At 52.3% G+C, this 19652-nt stretch overlaps 1 protein-coding gene across 1 annotated transcript in view; it reads right to left on the bottom strand.

Annotated features, from left to right (window-relative positions):
• Nucleotides 1–19303, bottom strand: part of KCNG2 (potassium voltage-gated channel modifier subfamily G member 2) — an 83709-nt gene extending 64406 nt beyond the window's left edge. The window contains exon 1 of the transcript XR_004180125.1: nt 19208–19303. The gene's annotated coding sequence lies outside the window, so the exon portion shown is untranslated. The remainder of the gene's footprint in view (nt 1–19207) is intronic.
• Between the last annotated feature and the right edge of the window lie 349 nt (nt 19304–19652).

Here is a 19652-nt window from a genome sequence, read left to right as displayed (position 1 = left end):
GAGTGAGTGGGGAAGGCGGTGTGGGGCCCACCAAAGCTGCAAGGCCACGGGAGGCTGCGGCCAAAAGCCATGCTGTCCCACCGAGGGGCAGCTGAAGGTGGGAGGCGTGGAGGGAGGGCAGAATGGGGCCTGCTGCCCCTCCACTGAGTGTGCCTTCAGGGACAAGAGTGCAGCTGTGTGTGACACGCATGTGACAACCACGTGTGTGACAACCAGGTGTGACAACTGCGTGACAACCATCTGTGTGAGAACCGTGTGTACAAACCACATGACAACCGTGTGTGTGACATCACGTGCAGCAACTGTGTGTGTGAACCATGTGTGAGAACTGTGTGTGACAGATGTGTGTGACAGATGTGTGTGACAACCATGTGATGGTCATGTGACACTGTGTCTGACAACCATATCAGATAACAGGTGACAACCATGTGTGACAGCCAGGCATGACAACTCTGTGTGACAGCCGTGTGGCAACCATGTGACAGGTGTGTAAGTGGCAGCCATGTGACAGCCATGTAACATCCATGTGGCAGCCGTATGATGGCCGTGTAACATCCATGTGGCAGCCGTGTGGCAGCCATGTGACGGCCGTGTGGCAGCCATGTGGCAGCCGTGCCTTTCAGGCCACGTAAGGGGACCTGAGGCTGCTGCGGCTTTTGCTGCCGCCTCCACGCAGCCTCGAGGCACTGGCTCTGCTCAGTAACACAATCCGTGAGTTCTGGATTTGTGACCTGGTGTGTCTGGTCCCCGGTTTCTTTCTCTGCTCACCCCGGGCTGGACCCTCCACACTGAGCCGTGGTTTCACTCAGGAGTCAGCAAACATTTCCCGATCTGCCAGTCAGCCAGGTCGGCGAGAATGTCGTCCCAGGAAAATTTTACATTCGTGAGAAACAGCAAATGACATGTTGCTCACACCATTTGCACACCTTAATAGCCTTTTAATTCAGTATGAAATGGGCCCATTATCCATCTCTGGAAGAAAAACAGGGAGCTGGAATAACTCAAATGTCTCGTTCCCACACCGTCCACATTTGGAAAACCAACTTTGAAGAAGTTTTATTAACAATCATCAACGCCTGTAATCCCAGCACTTTGGGAGGCCAAGGCGGCGGATCACGAGGTCAAGAGATCGAGACCATCCTGGCTAACACGGTGAAACCCCGTCTCCACTAAAAAAGACAAAAAAATTAGCCGAGTGTGGTGGCGAGGGCCTGTAGTCCCAGCTACTCGGGAAGCTGAGGCAGGAAAATGGCGTGAACCCGGGAGGCAGAGCTTGCAGTGAGCCGAGATTGCGTCACTGCACTCCAGCCTCGGCGACAGAGCCAGACTCTGTCTCCAAAAAAAAAAAAAAAAAAAATCATCAAAGCATGCAGGAAAGGGAAAAGAGCGCCTTGCAGGGCTGGGGTGCTGCCCCCATGCAGAGCGGAGCCCCCAAAGGGCAGAGAAGTGGGAGGGGAGGGGGATATGGGCAGCCACTCCTTTGAGAACAGACGTGCTGGGTCCTCAGCCGTCGGGACCCCAATGTCAGGTCCTGCACCACTACAGCTGCTCCAGGGCCCCCAACAGCTGCCTCCTCTGAGGAGGGAACTCGGGGGCCGCCAAATACCCTGTCAGCAAAGACACCCCGAAATGCCACAGATTCCCTGAGCCGATTCTGAACAGTGTGGCCTCATGAAGATTAAAGCCCATGTCAGGGCAGGGTATGTTTTGATGTTTCTTATTTTTCTCTACATCAGTTTGTCTAAACGAGTCTTGGATGTTTATCTGCATAAAAAGCAACGTTCCAATTATAAAAGTAATCCGTGGAAAAATGGAAAATCAGACAGAACAATAAAAGGGAAGGAAAAATACCTAATCCCACCACCAGAAACAGCCACCATACATTTTGCAGGATGTCTTTCTCTCTTGTCTCTGCATAGTTTTATGTGGTCGCCAAATTCAGTGTTGGCTCAGCAGTGTTGGCTGCCATCCCCCTGTGGCAGCGCAGCTCAGCGCCAGGGTGGTGGGCGCCATCGGGGCACACAGGCCAGCGGGGATCCCCGGACTCGAGTTACAGCAGCTGCATCAGGGAGCTGGGCACACAGCACTCACACTGAAGGGCTTCCTCAGACCCCTTTCCTAACAGCCCCTCTTTTCTCCCTCCCCACGGGAAATCTGCTCCAGACAGAATGGTTTAGCAAGAGAGCAAGGTGAAGTCGGGGATTTGTGCTGTGGGCAGGGACAGCCGGGCACAGGGCTCCAGAGCGAGGCCACATCTTTGCTGAGCGGTGGTTCCTTCACTGACCTCAGGAATCCAGCAGAAATACAGTTTCGATTCTTCTTTGATTCCACCAGAAGCCATCACAGAACACTCCCCAACACTCTCATAAACCACTTAAGAATTATTTTTTTTTTGAGACAGGGTCTCACTCTGTCACCCCGGCTGGAGTGCAGTGGTGCAATCTCAGCTCACTGCAGCCCTGACCTCCCAGGCTCAAGTGATCCTCCCGCCTCAGCCTCCTGAGTAGCTGGACCTCAGGCATCCGCCATGACACCCAGATAATGTTTTCTATTTTTTGTAGAGACGGCATCTCACTATGTTGCCTAGGCTGATCTTGAACTCCTGGGCTCAAGCAATCCTACCACCTCTGCCTCCCAGATTGTTAGGATGACAGGCGTGAGCCACTGTGCCTGGATATAAGCATTTTGGTGGAAACTGCGTAATACCTCACCCTGAGGATGGGTCTTAATTTACTTACATTTCCCTACTGTCAGACATTATTTTGATACTAAAGATGCTCATGAATACTGTAAAGAACACCGTTTTGCATATTAAATTCATTTTCTCTGGGAAGACTTCCTGACCCTAATCTGTTTATATTTGAAATTACACTATTAAAACATAAATGTATTTTCATTGTTAAAAAAAAAAATAAACCACATGCACACACAGAAGCATGCAGGGTGAAAACACATGGCCATCCTTACCCTTCCCCCTTCAACACAAATCCACTCCCCACAGGTAACTACTTTTAAAGTGACTTATTTACCCAGAACTTCTACTAAGCCTTTATGTACGTACATATACATTTTTAAAATTAAACCTTTTGAGATTAATAATAGATTAACATGCAGTTGCAAGAAACAATACAAAGGGATCCCCTGTACTGTACCCAGTTTCCGCCAGTGGTGGCCTCTTGCAAAACTGCAGGACAATGTCACCGCCAGGACTGACGCTGACCCACCAGGTGGAGTCGCTCCTGCCACCCCCACCCAGCTCTGTAAAACCCTGGCAGCCCCTCATCTGCTCTCACCTCTCTAAGCTTGTCCTTTCAAGAATGCCATGTAAATGGAATGGCAGAGTCTGATTATTTTGAGACTGGCTTTCTTCACGCAGCACAATTCCCTGGAGATTCATCCAAGCTGCCATGCGTACCGATAATCCGTCCCTTTCTACCGAGAGTACTCCGCACTACGGAAGTGACCTTCGAACTATCGCCTGTGGAAGGGTCTCTGGGTCAATTCCAGTTTTTGGTGGTTAGTAATACGTTGTTATGACAATTTGTGTCCAGGTTTTTATGTGAATATATTTTCCATTTCTCTGGGATGAATGCCCAAGACCACAATTGCTGGGTCATGTGGGAGTGACATGTTTAGTTTTATCAGAAATGGCCTGTTTTCTAGAGCTGCTGAGCCATTTTACATTCCCAGCAAGGCATGAGAGGTCATTTCTCTGCATCTCTGTCAGCATGCGGTGTTGTCAATATTTTCTATTGATTTCAGCCACTCTGGTAGATGTGTAGGGGCATGGTGGTTTTAATTTGCATTTCCCTAAAGGCTGATGGTGCTGGGCGTCTTTGCACCTGCTTGTCTGCCTTCCGTGAGTTCTCCACAGTGAAAGGTCTGTGCGCACACCTTGTACATGTCTAACTGGACATGTTTTGAATGTTTGTTTGTTTACTGTTGATTTGGAGAGTTCTTTATATATTCCAAACTTTGGTCCTTTAGTGAATATGTGGTTTGCAAATATTTTCTCCCATTCTGTAGTTTTACCCTTCATGCTCTTAAAAAGTATTTTGAAGGGCAGTTTTTAATTTTGATGAGGTCCAATTTATCAAGTTCACCTTTTATGGATTATGCCTTTGGTGTCAAGTCTAAGAATGCTTTGCCTACCCCTGTAACCCAATGATTTTCCTCTATCTTTTCTAGAATTTTTATGGCTTTATGTTTACATTCAAGTCTGTGATCTGCTTTGAGTAGATTTGTGTAGCAGGTGGGAGGTTTAGGATAAGATTCTCCATCTTCTCCCCACCCCACCCCACCCCACCCCATCCATGGATGACCAATTGCACCTACATCATTTCTTGAAAAGGCTTCAGATGGCCAGGCGTGGTGGCTCATGCTTGTAATCCCAGCACTTTGGGAGGCCGAGGTGGGCGAATCACAAGGTCAGGAAATCAAGACCATCCTGGCGAACACGGTGAAACTCCGTCTCTACTAAAAACACAACAAATTAGCTGGGCGAGGTGGCGGGCGCCTGTAGTCCCAGCTACTCCGGAGGCTGAGGCAGGAGAATGGTGTGAACCCGGGAGGCGGAGCTTGCAGTGAGCCGAGATCCGGCCACTGCACTCCAGCCTGGGCGACAGAGCAAGACTCTGTCTCAAAAAAGAAAAAAAAAAAAAAAAAAAGGCTTCAGATGTGGATTTTTTTGTGGATATTCTTTATCAAATTGAGGATCTACTTCTAGTTTTCTGGGAGTTTTTATTATGAATAGATGTTGGATTTGTCAAAAGCTTTTCTGCATCAGTTAATATGATTGTCTCTCTCTTCTGCTGACATGGTGGAGTGATTGATTCTGAATGTTGAACCAGACTTGCGTGCCTGAATTCAACCGCATTTGGTGCAGCAACTTTATTCATTGCTGGATTCTATTTCCTAATGTTTTTGTTGAGGGTTCTGCACGTAACTTCATGAAAGATACTGGTCTATAGCTTTCTTTTTTATTTTTAAATTTATTTATTTATTTATTTTAAGACAGAGTCTTGCCCTCTCACCCAGACTGGAGTGCAATGGCGCGATCTCGGCTCACTGCAACCTGCCCCTCCCAGGTTCAGGCGATTCTCCTGCCTCAGCCTTGTGAGTAGCTGGGATTACAGGCACCTGCCACCATGCCCAGCTAATTTTGTACTTTCAGTAGAGACGAGGTTTCACCACGTTGGCCAGGGTGGTCTCGAACTCCTGACCTCATGATCCGCCCACTTCGGCCTCCCAAAGTGCTGGAATTACAGGCATGAGCCACCATGCCTGACCTACTTGCTTATTTTTGAGACAGAGTCTCACTCTATCGCCCAGACTGGACTGCAGTGGCGCCATCTCGGCTTAGTGCAACCTCTGCCTCCTGGGTTCAAGTGATTCTCATGCCTCAGCCTCCTGAGTAGCTGGGACGACAGGTATGCACCACCACGCCTGGCTAATTTTTGTATTTTTAGTGGAGATGAGGTTTTGCCATGTTGGCCAGCGTGACCTTCAACTCTGGGCCTCAAGTAATCTGCCTGTCTTGGCCTCCCAAAGTGATGGGATTACAGGCGTGAGCCACCGGACTCAGCTTATAGCTTTTTAGTCTTCTTTTTCTGTAATGTCTTGGTTTAATGTGGTCACCAGGTATGGCTGAGTGAGGAAGGGTTCCCGTCTCTTCTTTGAATGTCCAGTAGAATGAATTCTTCTTTAAGTATTTGGTAGAATTTTCCAGTAAAACCACCAGGTCTGGAGATTTTTCAGGATTTTTTAAGAATTAATTTTGTGACATATTATTAATATTACTTTGAGGCCCTTCGTCTCTTCTAATCTAAGCACTGGATGTTACAAACCTCCCCCCAGAACTGCTCTGCCTGTATCTCATATATGCTGCTCTGTTGTATTTTCACTTTCATTCAGTTCTATGTATTTCAAATTTCTCTTTGAGACTGCCTCTTCGACCCATAGATAATTTTAAGGCATGTGATTTAATTTCTGAGTATCTGGAGATTTTCCTGTTGTCTTTCTGCTTCCTGAATCTGTAGGTCTATGTCTTTTGCCAAATATGGGAGGTTTTGGGGGCATTCTTTCTTCAAATACTTTTTCAGCCCCATTCTTTCTCCTTTCTTTCTGGGGCCTGATGATACAAGAATTGATACTTTTGTAATCATCACACAACTCCCTGCGGCTCTCTGTCCATGCTTTCTGGTCTTTCTTCTCTCTGCTGTTGGTGTTGGGTAATTGCTGTGGGTCAGGTTCACTAATTCCATCCAGTGTGATCTCCCCTTTACTGTTCACCCCATGCAGTCAGAGTTTAGAAAACTATTGTTATATGTTTCAGTTATGTAATTTCATTTTTTTTCTTTTTTATATCTTTCATTTCTTTGCTAAGATTTTCTATTCTTTCATTTGTTTCAGGAAAACCCATAATTGATTGGTGAATCATTTTAAACCTATCATTGATTGGTGAAGTCTACTTTAAGATACTAGTCATATAAACCAACATCTGATTCAGCTTGATGTTGGTGTCTGTTGTCTTTTTTCATTTATGTTTTGGTTTTCTTGGTTCTTGATGAGTGATTTTTTTTTTTTTATTGTATCATGGACATTTTGGATATTTATTCTCTTGTATGTGGAATCCAGTTGTCCCAGCACCATCTGTTGAAGAGACTATTCTTTCTCCATTGCATGGTCCTGGCACTCTCATCAAAAGTCAGCTGACCACAGATGTATAGGTTTATTTCTAGAATCGCGATTGTATTCCATTGATCACTCTGTCTCTCCTTAGGCCAATACCACACTAGTTTACTTACTGTAGCTTTGTAGTAAGTTTTAGTAAATAGTGTGAGAACTCCAACTTTGTTCTTTTTACAGATTTTTTTTCACTTACTTTGTTCCCTTGTAATTCCATATGAATTTTAGGATCAGCTTGTCCCTTTCTGCAAAAAGCTAGGATTTTGATAGGAATTGTATTGAATCTATAGATCAGTTTGGGAGTATTGCCACCTTAACAATGTTAAGCCTTCTGATCCATGAACATGGGATGTCTTCCCATTTCTTTAGGTCTGTAATTTCTTTCAGCAATGTTCTGTAGTTCTCAGCATACAAGTCTTACACCTCTTTGGTTACATTTCTTCCTAGGGATTTTACTCTTTTTGATGCTATAGTAAATTGTCTTCCTAATTCCTTTCCAGGTTTTTCATCACTAGTATACAACAACACACTGAGTTTTGAGTATTGTTTAACTCTAACTCCTGGTTTGTTTTTGTTTTTGAGAAAAGCCTGACTGATGCTTCTAAGGTTGGACAGTCGTCATCATTCAGAGACTGTGTATATATTTACTTCTAGGTTTTTCTAGGTTTTTTGTTTGTTTCTTTTTTATACAGGGTCTCACTCTGTCACCCAGGTTGGAGCGTGATGGTGTAATCATAGCTCACTGCAGCTTCAAACTCCTGAGCTCAAGTGATCCTCCCACCTCAGCATCCCAAGTAGCTGCAACTACAGGCCTGTGCCAGCACACCTGGCTAATTCTTTTTTTTAGAGACAGGGTCTTGCTGTGTTCCCTAAGCTGGTCTCAAACTTCTGGGGTGATCTTTCCACCTTAGCCTCCCACAGAGATTCTGGGCATGAGCCGCTGCACCTGGCTACTTTGGTTTTTAATTTTTGATTTCTACGTTTCCTGCCTTGACTCACCAGGACCGACATCAGTATTTGACATGAGATGGGACCAAAGCTGGGTTGGCCTGCCCAGCTCCCTTTCTGTGCCGGGCAGCCCCCAGCAATCCCCCTCCGGGACCGGACGTGGTGCTTCCTCCCTCCCCACTGATCAGAAATTCTCCAGTCTCATCTTGGTCCTCTTTGTCCACCCTCTCTTCTCTCTTTTCCAAGGCTTCCTTTTCAAGTTTCTCTTTTTGTCCCTTTCACTTCATTTTTTTCCTTTAGACTATTTCCAAGTCCCCCCACCCCCTTCCCCGGCTTTTAAATCAGATTCTGCCTTTGCACATGAGAAGCCCAGCTGGGCGCTGACAGGTTCTGACGGATGCTCTCCCTCGAGGTTTCATCCTCACGGGCCCTTCCACCCAGGCCGAGCGCGATGGGCAGGCGGCTCCGTGGGGCTGGCCGTGTGGACGGTGCTGAGACCAGAACCCACGGCCAGATGCCAATGAGCACAGGACAGCGCCCACCGGCCCCACAATCCCACCAGCCCCGGAAAGTTGGAGCCTCAGGATTGTGGGAGGAGGAGCTTTAAACCCGGCAACAATGAAGGAGACGCAGAGGGCAGCCGCGGGCATTTGGCCACATTCTCGTTTTTTCTGGGTGAGGTGACCGCAGCTCCTAGTGTGCAGTAGGACGCCTGGGCCGCCCCATCTGAACAGCATGTCTTGAGTGGGAGCGAGTATCTGCCTTCCCGGGGGCGAGGCTTAGAACCCAGAGTTGCGTAAGTGACAGGTGTGCCGGGCGCCTGGAGCGCGGAGTGTGGTCGGTGAGGCCCCAGCAGCTGCTCAGAGCGCGGACTCCGGGGCCGAGGCTGAGGCGGGGGCTTCACAGCTGCACCTGCTGCTTCGGGTGTGCGCGGCGGGAGGGAGGAGGGGCGGCCCGGGGCGAGGCCACGGAGAAGAGAGAAGCTGCGGGCCTGGGCCACGCACGTGGGAGGCGCGAGGTCTGGAGCTCTGCACTAAGTCGTACGTTTCTCATCTGTAAAAGGGAGTGAACGCACCAGCGCAAAGGCTTCTAGAAATCCCGGTGGGGTGACGTGTCTGAGCCCTCCGTGCCGCCAGGTGGTCGCTGAGCTTCTCCTGTGAGGGCCGCGTGCTCGGGCGTTGACAGTGGAGCAGAAACCTCGTCGTCCACGTCCTGCAGGGCGAATCTGGGGCCGGCCCGGCGTGAGGCCTTGTGGTTGCTGCGGCACCACAAAGACCGACAGGCTCAGTGCATCTGCCGAGGATCCTTCCTTCCTTCCCTCCCTTCCTTCCTTCTTCCTTCCTTCCTTCCTTCCTTCCTTCTTCTTCCTTCCTTCCTTCCTTCCCTTCCTTCCTTCTTCCTTCCTTCCTCCTTCCTTCCCTTCCTTCCTTCCTCCTTCCTTCCTTCCCCTCCCTTCCCTTCTTCCTTCCTTCCTCCTTCCTTCCCTTCCTTCCTTCTTCCTTCCTTCCCTTCCTCCTTCCTTCCTTCCCTTCCTCCTTCCTTCCTCCTTCCTTCCCTCCTTCCTTCCTTCCCTTCCTTCCTTCCTTCCTCCTTCCTTCCTTCCTTCCTTCCTTCTTCCTTCCTTCCCTTCCTCCCTTCCCTTCCTCCTTCCTTCCTTCCTTCCCTTCCTCCTTCCTTCCTTCCTTCCTTCCTTCTTCCTTCCTTCCTTTTCCTTCCTTTCCTCCTTCCTTCCTTCTTCCTTCCTTCCTCCTTCCTTCCTCCTTCCTTCCTTCCTTCCTTCCTTTCCCTTCCTTCCTTCCTTCCTTCCTTCCTTCCTTCCTTCCTTCTTCCTTCCTTCCTTCCTTCCTTCCTTCTTCCTTCCTTCCTTCCTTCCTTCTTCCTTCCTCCCTTCCTTCCTTCCTTCCTTCCTTCCCTTCCTTCCTCCTTCCTTCCTTCCTTCCTTCCTTCCTTCCTCCTTCCTTCCTTCCTTCATTCCTTCTTCCTTCCTTCATTCCTTCTTCCTTCCACTCCTCTTCCTTCATTCCTCCTTCCTTCCTCTCCTCTTCCTTCATTCCTTCTTCCCATTCCATTCCTTCCATTCATTTCCATTCCTTCCATTCCTCATTCATTCATCATTCATTCCCATTTCATCATTCATTCATTCCATGCTCATTCCATTATTTCATTCATTACCATCTTTCATTCATTCATCATTCATTACCATTTCATTCATCTTTCATTTCATTCATTACCATCATTCATTCATTCATCATTCATTCATTCATTTCATTCATCACATCCTTCCTTCCTTTTCTTTCTTTCTTCCTTCTTTCTCTTTCTTCTTCTTTTCTTTTCTTTTTTCTTTTTTTTGAGACGGAGTCTCGCTCTGTCGCCCAGGCTGGAGTGCAGTGGCCGGATCTCGGCTCACTGCAAGCTCCGCCTCCCAGGTTCCCGCCATTCTCCTGCCTCAGCCTCCCGAGTAGCTGGGACTACAGGCACCGCCACCACACCCGGCTAATTTTTTGTATTTTTAGTAGAGACGGGGTTTCACCATGTTAGCCAGGTTGGTCTCGATCTCCTGACCTTGTGATCTGCCCGCCTCGGCCTCCCAAAGTGCTGGGATTACAGGCGTGAGCCACCGCCCCGGGCGAGGACCTCACTTTCATGCAAAAACATCAGACTATGTGAAGAGCTCCAGGTATCCCTGACCCACCCACTCGGAACCCTCAGTCCATGGACATGTGTGGCCCCGAGGTGCAGACAGATGCAGGCAGGCTGAGGTGGATGCTGACCCTCCCTGGCGAGACCAAACCCTTCCCCGGCAGCTTTCTCCCTCCACAGAGGCCTTTGCAGCTCAAAGGCGCCCCTGAGCTCTCTGCAGCCCACGGCTTCAGGCTCTTTCTCACATTTAAACATGAATAAACATGAGGAAGTTTGCCCCTGGTGGGAATCTGAGACCCCACACAGACCCTAGATCCATGAGTAAGGGTGGAAAGAAAATTCCATGTATGCATCTTCTCTTTCTAGCCTTAAGTCAATGCAGATTTTGGAAAACTGCCCTTGAACTGAAAAGGAAAGAATATTATTTTCTTCTTTATTACTTTTGCCTGGAGAGGTTCTGAAGCCCTTAGTTCTGGTTTTGAGAAAGGGTGACCATTACAGTCTGAAAAGGAAAGCTTCATGTATTAAAAAGGAGAGAAAGAGGCCAATTCATCAGTAAATCAAAACATCCTAACGAAGAGTTAGAGAATCCACGTTCTGACGCTTCCTCCTAGCAAGTATTAATTTTACCAATATTTTTCTAAAAACCATCATTTGAGAGATAAAAGACGACCTCTGATTCTAAAATGCTTTCTTCTCAAGGCCTGGCTGGAGTTAAGTGAAGCATTTGAAGGATCTTAGAATAATTTCCATAACTCAGAGGCCCCCAGCAACGAGTGAGATCATATCACAGGCAATGCAGGGCAAGGTTCAAGAAACACCGTGAGACTGTCCACCACGAACGCTCAGGGGGCTTGCTGATGGCCCCACGCCCCAACCCCCATCACAGCGGCCTCGCCTGAGACCACACAGTGGCTTCCATGTGAGCTTCATGGGCTGGACGCCTGGCTCTCAGCCCCTTTGAACGAGGGACCGCTGAGTCCCACTGGGTGAGATTGAGACCTGCTGTCCTGCACCCTGGAAGGGAGAGGAAGACCCCAGGCAGAAACCAGTCCTACAGGCAGGCTCCCGCCACTTGTGTGAGCTGTCCTAGCTGCCTCCTTCCTCTGTCACGCTAATGTCCCGAAGCTCTGTGTGAACAGACACAAGCTTGGGCCTGGCTGGGTCAATCCACCTGCCACTCCCTGGGGCCTTCACTCCAGTCTCTTGTCATTTTTGTGTTTTCTTGGCTCTGCCCTGTCCCCTGGGCACGTGTGTGTGCACGTGTGTGTGCATGTGTGCGTGTGGGTCTGCGTCTGTCTATATTTCCTCCTCCCCCACAACTAGACCCTAGATTTTAGCAGGTGGAGACGTTTTTCTAGCTCTAACTCAGCACAGAATCCAACTCACACTCAACTCAGAAACGTCTGCTAATTTAACTTCCTCTGGCCCTGCAGCCACACATGGTGGATGCGTCCTCAGGTGAAGAGGCTGCTGCCCTGCAGGACGCCAGGCGGCACATGGCCACCAGGACCACAATGAAGACCCGAATGCCAGAAATGTGACAAATGGGAGACAAGAAGCCACTAAGATCGTCACTGAGAAACAGACGATAGAAGAAGGAAAAAGGCAATGGAGAAAAACATTCGGCCTTAGCCAGACGTCATCAAGTGCAGCATTTTCTAGACACTCAACCTGTAGCCGGCACACCTCCGTGTGGGTGCAGCCAGCGGGGCCCACGTCTGGAGGAAGCTCCGCAGGTGCCGGCCTCGTCCTGAGTACGCGGCACGACCAGGCCCTCCTCTCACACCTCCTGCTGCGCGTGTGTCCTAATGACCATGTATCCCTTTTACAGCAAAAAGCCACGTATTTGGAAAATCAAGAAGAGGTTAAAGCACTGAAACACAGTGCGGTGAGGCGGAGAATGTGAAGGATGCACCTGGCGCAGCTTTCCCGAGAAACGAGCTGGCATCACGTGTAAGACCTTAGTGTTTCTAACTTTTGACGACATGCAAAGTTTCTTCAGAGATGTAGCTACAAATACGTCCGTGACAGTGGTATTTGGAACATCGACAACCTACATGGCCAATAACAGGAGGACACAGAAGCAGAGTTTGACAAATCCAAACAAAAGGATGCTTTCGATATAACGACATGAAATAGCCCCAAACATGCACGAGAGCCTTCACCCGTGTGCGTGTGTGCACATGTGTGGTCATTCGGTAAATAAGCATTGAAACGATCCTAATGTATTAGCAGCTATTACCTCTGGTTAGTGGCAATCTTACACAAGATTTTTTAAAAGTAATTCATACTTCTTTTTAATTTTCATTTCCAAGTCTTCTGTGATGAAAGTGTACTGCTTTTAGAATGCAAGAGAAAGCAATAAAAGGCATGTTAAATTGCATTTGTTGTACCTGACAGAGGCCCTCCACTTGTTCCCGTGGGGCTCACTGTTGGCTTCTTTTTGATGCCACATTCCCTTTGGTGTGAAATGATTTCAGAGGCCGACAACCGCGATTCACATCAAAGAGCGTCAGCCCAGCCTTGACTGAACTGCACAGACTCCAGGAAGCAGTTGGTGCGTCAGCAGCTGTGGGGCTGGGTATGTTTTTGCACCTTGGCTCAGGACCGGCCACGGGTGCACCTGAGCACCCATGGGAGGGCCCCCCACAGCCACAGCCTGTCAGGGGAAGGACCTGGGCCTCTGACGCAGCACCGGCTCCAGCAGGGAGCCCCAGGTGTGTGGCCTGGGTGCTGAGTGCCTCCTCGAGCCTGGTGCAGTGCTGGCCAGCGGGAGCTCAGCACACCGTGTGCACACCCCATGCAGTGACCAGTGGGTGCTGGCAGAGTCCAGCAGGGCCAGGGTCCGGCAGCTGTGGCTGGTGCCTTCTGACCCGGGCAAGAACACGCTCTCAAATTCCCTCTTCTTGTGGGCTTTGGGAAACAGGTCACGTAGGCCTGCAGTGAGGGTGGCCAGGTTTGGTGTGGGGTTGAGCAGCACCTTTCCATGGGGCTTCAGTGCAGAGAACGGCACAGACCCCGAGGCGGCAGGTGCTCTGGCCACCCCATTATCGTGCTCCCAGGTCTGGAGACAGTCAGTGCCATGCAGCACTTTTAAAGGGAACAAGATCTCCATGTTCTGGAATAATCTGCCACCAGCAAAGGACCGGCCTGCTGCAGACCGGAGCTCCCTGAAGGTGAGACAGGAGTGACATGGCCAGGCCAGGCCTAAGATTCTGATCCACTGGCACCAACCCTGGAGAAACCAACGCAGAAGCCTCAGCATGGCCCCAGGGCCATCACAGCGAGGAGAAACTCGGAGGCAGCCCAGTCGCAGGCGCTTGCTGGCATCCTGGAACCTCAGCCAGGACTGGGGCCTGTGGCCGGCAGGTGCTGGAGGGCCCTAGCTGAGCTGTGAGGGCTCCTAGACAGGAGGGCAGGCTCCCTGCCCGGGCGGGATGGGACAGAAGGCCTCCTCCGTCAGCCCAGCAGAAGCCTCAGACCACAAGTGGTGAGAATCACGGCCGGCCCTGCAGGTTTCTCAGGAAAGAAACGTGATGGGACCCCCCAGAGTCGCAGGCCCCCTCGCCGGTCCCCAGCACTGTGCATGTACCCGCTCCTAGCCACTGTTTTCTTCACCCTAGAATGTTTCTGTTTCTAATTTGGCAAGTATTAAATAAGCCAATGATACATATTTCCTATCTTCCCTCTTCTAGAAGATGTCTTTTCTTTTGGCAGAAAACAAGGGGAAATTAAATCAAAGAAATTTGTTCACAGTCAGAAACTGTCATCCTGAAGTGACTGTGAACCTCCGGGAAGACGAGCTGGAGGCCTGGAGGCTGAGGGGGCCGGCCCCTCCTGTGACTACAGAGGTGATCAGGAAGCCTCAGGAGTGTTAATTATTTATTTTATTTTATTTATTTATTTTTATTTTGAGACAGAGTCTTGCTCTGTTGCCCAGGCTGGAGTGCAATGGCACGATCTTGGCCCACTGCAACCTTTGCCTCCCCGGTTCAAGCGATTCTCCTGCCTCAGCCTCCCGAGTAGCTGGAATTACAGGTGCCTGCCACCATGCCCGGCTAATTTTTGTGTTTTAGTAGAGATGAGGTTTCACCATGTTGACCGGGCTGGTCTCAAACTCCTGACCTCAGGTGATCCGCCCACCTCAGCCTCCCAAAGTGCTGGGATTACAGGCGTGAGCCACCGCACCTGGCCAAGCATTAACTTTTAATGCATTTTATTTCCCCAAAGCGTTTTCATTCCATTGCATCAATTGCTATGACATTAAATAAAATATACCGAAATAAAACCTGTCATATAATTTTTTCCTGTTAATCTGCACACAGAGACATCCCCTCCAAAAGAACAGGAAAAAAAAAGCCAAGAATCTCCTCCTGGCTATAACCGATGGTGATAGAGCCACTGTACACTCAGAATCTGTTATCTGCCAGGTTGGGGGTGGCTCAGGTGTGCACACAGGTGTCACTGCCCGGGAGGGGTGTCCTCGGGGTGTGAACCTGAGCCGGGAAGGAAAGCAGGGGAGCCAGCCAAGTGTCTGCTTAGCCCTGGGTGAAGAAGTTACAGCCAGGCCTACCCCACTAGTGCCGACGCTGCAGGGGCTGGGCTGGGACAGGTGTCCAGGCCACGCTCTCCAGACCAGAGCAGCACAGCTGGGAGAGCTGACCTTCACTGCACCTGCCTCAGGATCCCCAGACGCCCCTCCACGAGCCGCGTCCACTTGGTCTTCTAAGTGCTTTTTGAACATTTCTAAATCGCAGAGAAAAGGTGAAAGGATCCCTTTAGCTGTCGGTAGTTTGGGCAGCTCTTTCCATGATTTTTAAACCCACAGTGAGAAAAACATTTTATGCTGTGACCAGGAGCACACAAAACTAACCGCACAATGTGTGAAATGCTCTTATTTTCTGTCGATTCCATCTCACTACGAAAACGCAAGTCACATCCACAAATCATCATTTCCAAAACTTCTCAGACATGAGCGTCATGTAGGATATGTGCTAAGAATCAATTCCAGGCCCACCCTAACCCACCACCTGGAACCCCCAGAGAAGGGGTCCCCAGAGTCCCCGGCGAAGTGGCTTCCCATTAACGAGGTGATGAGTGTGAAGGGAAACGCGGGCAATGAAGTCATCCACGTGAGGGCGGAGACACGGGTGAGAGTACCCTGCTGGGGCCCAGGAGCCCCTCTGTGCGCTGCACCCGGAAGCTGAGCCAGGAACAGCTAGGACCACACAGCCTTTGCCACTGCGCTAATCCTATGCAAGAATACATTTGTCTCTTCGAGCTAGAATTTAGTAAAAACTGCTGCCACATTCAGATCAGCCTGAAGGTTTCTGAAGCTCCACTGGGCCCCATAATTCTAGCCTTTGATTTCATGCGCTCACTACCCACGTCTAATCTAAGATTTAAACTCCATCGCTTAACTATCCGAGAAGGTTAAAAATATCCAGAAGGCCATTAAACTCTGGGAACTGCCTCAGAGGCCTCCCGGGCCTAGCGTGTGCATCCCCTCCTTCCTGGGGCCTGGGTGAAGGGTGGGTAGTGTGGGGCAGGTGTGGCCCCTCCACAGGCCCCAGCTGAGGAAACCTAGCAGGGACGGAGGACCTGGACCTGCTGGACTGAGACACGAGGATCGCCTCGGGGGAGAGGAGGACGCTGGCGAGGCCTGAGGCCTTCACAGGTACCAGTTCTCACAGTCTCGGCTTCCTTAATTGACTAAGGCAACATAAAGGTCTTCTGCGCTATTTTTACATTACATTTCAATTAGTCTTTTTCTATATTCACAATCAAACTAAAATAGCGCATGCTTTTTTTTTTTTTGAGGGAATGTATTACTGATTTTGACACAGATCAGAGCATCATCATTCAGTCCAACCCTCTCATCTGACGCGGCGGGAATCAGAGATCACCAGTTAAAGCCCTGCCCAGCATCTCTCGGCTGCCTGTGACATCCGTATGGCTGTCTGCAGAGGGAGGTTGTCTGATAGTTCACGGTGCCTCAACAGCACGGAGCTCCTCGTGGCCAGACCGTTGGCAGCTGCCTGGCGTGGTCTCCTGTCTCATGAAAAGGCTGAACCGGCTGTTGATAAGATTCCTGTTAGCAATTCCACGAGTCTGGGTGAACTCCTGGCCCCGCCAGGGACCCATTTTGACGTGGCATTTGCTTTGGGTGCTCCTCGCCGTGATTCCCCAAGCAGACCTGTCCCTACAAACCAGACTGCGGGTGAGCGGAGCCTGCGGGTGCCCACGGAACACACCAGGCCGACTGCAAGCACAGGAACCATCCCACCTCCCGTCTGCTCAGCGCCGACCGCGCGGGGAAGGAACTGCTGAGGCTCCTGCAGGAAAGTCACGGCTGCGAAGGAGCCAGTGCTGTGTTTCTCCGACACCAGCAAGGACCCTGAGTGCCTCCCACACGGAGAGGCGGGGTGCATGTCTTGTCAGAGGCAGGCTCCCATTCAGCCGGTTTAGGGGGCCGAGATCCGGCCTCCCAAGCCTCATCTGAGGAAGGGGGTCTTAAACACCCTTGGTCACCGTCCGCCCTCGTTGGGCTCCTCCCCACAGGCTGGGCCGCCTGATGGCAGCCCCCGTTTCTGTCTGAGCAACCTCACAAGCAGCAAGGGCTCCTTTCCTCACCACCAAGAACATCCCTGACCAAGTGTTAGCCCTAAGATGTCCCCATTCCTCAAAAAATTACCCCCCCACCGTGGCCAGGCGCGCAGTACTCAGACACAGGTGGCCGTCCCTGGATGCCCTGCGTGTCCTCGTCCTGCAGGCCCTGCCACCGCTCCCGGCCCGCAGAGCTCATGCCTGGCGGCACAGCCCCATCTGCTCCCTTCACTCCCGCCCCCACGCCTGCCAGGGCTGCAGAGCGACGCGCCTCCCACAGAAGCAGCCCTCCGTTCTCGCTGCCCTCCAGGTGCCTGCCTGAGACCCACTTCTTCCGGAAAACCAGGCCCCAGTCATCAGACAAAAGAACAACAAAGCTGCGCAGATCCTCCCGAGACATTCAGAACCCAAGCACCTGTTTTTCACCAGGGCAAAACCCACCACACTATCGTTTCGGACCGGCCTGTTCCTACCAGCATGATCCGTGAGTGGAGGCACCTGCACCTGTGACTACAGCCTCAGCCTCCGCCGCCCGCTGGGCAGAAACCCCGAATCACAGATCGGCTACCCGCCCCCCACATACTTCCTGTGCGCCTGGCACAGGCAGGGCTCAGCCAGGCGCTGAAAAGGGAAGCTGAGCAGCCTCCTGCCCATGGCAGCTGAGAACTCACTTCCCTCCTTTTCTTCTCATGCCTACGAAAACACCATTTTTTCCCTTAAATTATCGAAATCTCAAGATTTAAGACACACTTTTGCAAAGTGGAATATAACTATTGGCACTGGCCTTGGACAGACCTGGAAGTTGTTTTTGTCACCTCTCCCCAGGGAAGATGCGGACACAGCAACCCTCCGTGACAACAGTGTATAGTCCCGAGAACGTGACAGCCAAGGTGACCTCATCCCCAGAATGTGCCACAATGCCCCCCAAATTCCCAGACTGAGAGGGCTCGGCAATCCCATCCCACTGACGGACTAGGAATTGCTAAGGAAGAAGCTTCGGAGGCCAACTGTGTAGCCTGCACCAGCCCAGAGAACAAGGGTCGGGGAGGAGGCTTCTCGCTTCTACGGACCTGCTGGGGGTCTCGGGAAGCCTCCTGGACTCTCAGCAGAACGAAAACCGCCCAGGGCGGAGGCCGTGCCCCTGTGGCGTGTGGCCCGCGGGGTCACCCAGCTGTCTGGGCAGGGCTGAGGGTGGAACAGCCTCTCCACTTAATCACTCCGAGATCTCCCAACTGGGTCAAAATCCATTATTGACAACCTGCCTGCCTGGAGCACACGCGGAAGCCACAGGACTTCCCGGAATGCTCCAGGCAGGTGGAATTGTTCCCAGCCCCCTCGGAGGAGGTGACAGAGGGGTCCCCGCAACCCCTGCTGTGTGGGGAGACCTCGGGAGCCAGGAGCGCGGGCGGCGGCTCCACTGGTCACCCCGAAATCGCAGGACGCCCCAGGGTCTCCGGGACTCGTGGGTTTGGGAGAACGTTCGCGACGCGGAGCGGGCCCTGTTCACCTGCCGGACGCCCCCTACGTCCGTCCGAACCCGGGAGCCCCGCAGCAGGGACCCTCCTCGTCCCCAGTGACCACCGTCCGGACCGGGCTGCGCTCGGCGGGCAAGGCTGGGAGCCCCCCGGACGGGAGGACGCGGCGCACGGGCTCCGAGTTTGCAGATTTCGCGGTTGCGGGAGCTGAGCTGGGTCTTCTCTCCCCCAATTCGGGCCGCGTCCCTGCGGGTCGAGGAGGCAGACGTGGGGGCGCGGTCGTGTGTCCGAGCGGGAGTGGGGCGTTCATCTCCGGGAAGAAGGGGGACCGGGAAAGGCAAAGCGCGCCGAGCGTTCGCCCACCCCCGCCCTCTCTCCGCGCGAGCCGGGTGCGCCCCCAGCCGAGCCGGGGCGGGCGCCGGGAGAGTCGGGTTTTCCCAGACCCGCGCCCCTTCCTCGCCTTCCGCTCACCCGGGCTCCCGCAGGACCAGCGCGGACAGACGGGGCGATGTGCGGCCGAGACTTCCATCCACGCGCGCGGCGCGGCCAGACCCGCGAGCGCCTCCGGCCAGGCGCCCTCCCCCGACCCCCGGACTCCCGGCGCTGAGCAGGAGGGGCGGCACCAGCCCCGCCCCGCCCGGAGCCGCCCCGGTCCCCTTGGCCGAAATGGGGGGATTCCAAGGTCCCCTCCCACCCTCCCGCGCCCGCGCGCACCGTGCGCCCGGAGAAGAAGCTGCGCGCGGAACCATCGGACAAGAGCCCGCGCCCCCCGGCTCACCGCCCACTGCGGCCCCGGCTCCTTCGCCGCGGATCCCCCACCCTCGGCCCCACCGCGCGCGCAACTTTACCTGCGGTCCAGACTCCGCGAGCTGCTGACTCCGCTTACCCAGCTGGCGGCCTCCTCGGGGCGGAGCGCGGCGTCTCTGGAGCCGGCATCGCAGACTCCGGCACCGCCCCGCGCACCGCCCCCGTCCCGGCCTTCGGTGGCGCGGCGCCCCCTCGCGACATCCGCGGGTCCCCAGGGGCGAGCTGACCCCTTACCGGGTCTGGAGCGGGGGCCACGTCCACCTGGAGGGAGCATGGAGCCCACCCAGCTGCCCTTGGGGCGCAGGAGGCCCGGGCCCCACTCTGCACACCGCACCCACCAGCGCACGCCCTGGCAGGGGCACACACGCTCACACTCACATAGGTGTACACTCACATCGACAATCGGTGCAACTCACACACTCCCTGCCACAGTCATAATCACACTCACACAGGTGCACACTCTCACATAAACAATCATAACTTCAC

The sequence above is a fragment of the Papio anubis genome, chromosome 19 (genome assembly GCF_008728515.1).
Source record: "Papio anubis isolate 15944 chromosome 19, Panubis1.0, whole genome shotgun sequence".
Classification (NCBI taxonomy): domain Eukaryota; kingdom Metazoa; phylum Chordata; class Mammalia; order Primates; family Cercopithecidae; genus Papio; species Papio anubis.
The sequence above is the reverse complement of the archived record's forward strand: the minus strand, read 5'-3'. Positions and strand labels throughout refer to the sequence as shown.